The sequence below is a fragment of the Equus quagga genome, chromosome 1 (assembly GCF_021613505.1).
Source record: "Equus quagga isolate Etosha38 chromosome 1, UCLA_HA_Equagga_1.0, whole genome shotgun sequence".
Taxonomy (NCBI): Eukaryota; Metazoa; Chordata; class Mammalia; order Perissodactyla; family Equidae; genus Equus; species Equus quagga.
The window spans coordinates 93813338-93815758 of NC_060267.1; positions in this window are offsets into that span (position 1 = coordinate 93813338).

Sequence of the window (2421 nt, forward strand, 5' to 3'; positions counted from 1 at the left end):
GTCGTTGTCTCTGCGTTTCTCCTGCGTTCCCCTCCTGGAGATCAGGAGGTGGCCCGTGTCGCGCTGGGCGCCTCTACATGGCCCTTCCGGACGGACAGACCCAGGAGAGGGTCTGAGGGCCCCCCACGTCCCCTTTGTTCATCAAGCGGCCCCCGCGGAGTCCCTCGAGGCTGGAGGCGCGCCAGCCGAGGACGCGCCCAGATCCCCCTTTCCATCTGCCTCCCTGGCCGGGGACCCGCAGGAAGCCCCCCGACTCCGCACAAAGGCCGGATTCCCCTGCTTTATGACCCAGAGGCCCGGCCACTCGTAGCCGCCCAGAGGGCAACTCCTGGCGTCCGAGACGGAATATGTGAGATAAGTAAGTGGAGAGAGGGACGGAGATGAGGCCGGACGAGCCCTGGGTGCGCCCGCCCCCATGCTGGCTGCAGGGTCCGGTGACCCTGCCCTGAACTCCTTCCTGGGCCACGCCCTCTGGGAGGGGCTGCGTTCTCTGCAGCTGACCTCCTGTGACAGTGGGAGGGCTTCAAGGACATTAAAGAGCTGATCTGACAGAGAAATGATGTGGCTCCTCGTTCAGCTGTCAGGGGCCCCGGGCTCTCACCACTGGTGTGCTGGGCCACCCTGGGCAAGTCTGAGCCCCTCTCAGAGACGGGCTCAGTCATGGGGTGGAGGGTGGGGGTGACCAATCGCCCTGGACGCTGGTGGCTGAACCTTGGGCCTGCATTAGCTGGGCAGCACTGGGCAGCTGCCCCCATGGCCCACTCCTCCTCCTCCCTTGGCATTCCAGGGGCTAGAGCAGGGTGACACCCCCAGCTCACCGTCAGCCCAGACTGGATCCCTGGGCCCTCTGTTCAGAGACCCGGGCTCTGCAGAGAGTCAGACCCATCCTTTCCCACAGTGCAGATAACACGTGGGGCCCAGGCCAGGGTCTGGCCAACTGAGATAGGTGGGGGCGGAGCTGGCCTCCCAGGGCACACCCTGGCCTTGCGAAGAGTGACCTTGGCTGGAGTAAGCCAGGCCAAGTGACCAGTGAGCCCCAAGCTCCTGTCCAGGCATCCCTCTGAGGCAGTGGGTGCGGCACCTGGGTGACCATGCAAGGAAAGAACCTGCCTGGGGGGCGAGATCGAGCCTGCCTTGCCTGAGACAAAAACAGGTAATCCAGCCACATGCGGCCTCCTCCAGCATCCGTGGAGAAATCGCAGAGCAGGGCACAGAGGCTTGCCCCTCCTCCCCGGCTCTGAGAACCCGCACAGCCTCCTTCCCCTGGCAGCGCCCCGCTCCTCCGTGGAATGGGGAGCCCCTCACCCCATCAGAATTACCTGTGGGGAATGAACCAGTTAATCATTGGGAGACTTTGTGCAGTGCTTGGGGCCAAGTGGGGCTCCCCTAGCTCCTCCCCTGAGCCCTATTCACGGTGCTCTCTCAATGCCTGTGTCTCCCTCCCTCCTCAAGAGCCGGGGCTCTGTCCTCGCTGCCCTTGGCCTTCCTCCCTGGGCAGAGAACCAGCCAAGAGGAGCCCAGGTCTGGGACACAGGCATCAGCCAGCAGGCAATGCAGACGGTCACCTGCTGCCCCCTGGTGGTTGCAGAGGGCACTGTCGCCGCCTTGGCTGCCCCTTGGGCCGGCTTGCTGCCCAGCTGCTGGGGAATCTGGGGTTTTAGCCTTGAGATTAGATGAGTCGGGAGACGTGGGCCTCGCCACTGTGTGGTCCTGAGCATCACAAGGCCTCGCTGACCCCCAGGTTCCTAATCTGGACACTGGGGACATTCCATTGCCCATGTAACTCCCAGGGTCCTCCGGAGGCTCTGTCGGCAGGCTGGATGTAAACGAATGAATGAGACCTGGACGAAACTCTTGGTGTGGGCGTACTGAGCAGGTCCAGGCTGTCAACTCCGGGTGCGGATCATGAAGAGGGGACGCAGATCCAGAGAACCCTGCCGCCGTCCGCCTCCTCTCGGGCTCAGGGCTGTGTGCCAGGACTGCCGGGGCTCACCTCCGAGGGCGCAGTGCCATTGCATGTTGTGCGGGGGGCAGGCGGCAGACAAGCATGCAGGCTGCAAGTGAGCGGGCCTGGAGGCTGCACCTCCGCCTGGCCCACCTTCAGCGCCGGCAGTGATGTCATCTTTAGTGAGAGAGATGTCCGTGGGAGAGGCGGGTGTGGAGGAAACCCAGGGCAGCAAGGGCCCATGCCAGCCTCCTACCCCAAAGGACGGAAGGAGGATCACAGGCCCCGTCCCTGCATCCCTCAGCAGCCTCCACCTGCACCCCCGTCACCCCTGCCTCTGTCCTCAGCGGCCAGCAAGGACCCAGTCAGACCTTGGTGAGCCCCAGTCACTCTCCTGCCCAGAGCAGAGTCCTCTAGGGCTCCCCTCGCCAGAGGTAAAACCTGATTCCCTCCCTCGAAAGCCCCGTGTTGTGCCA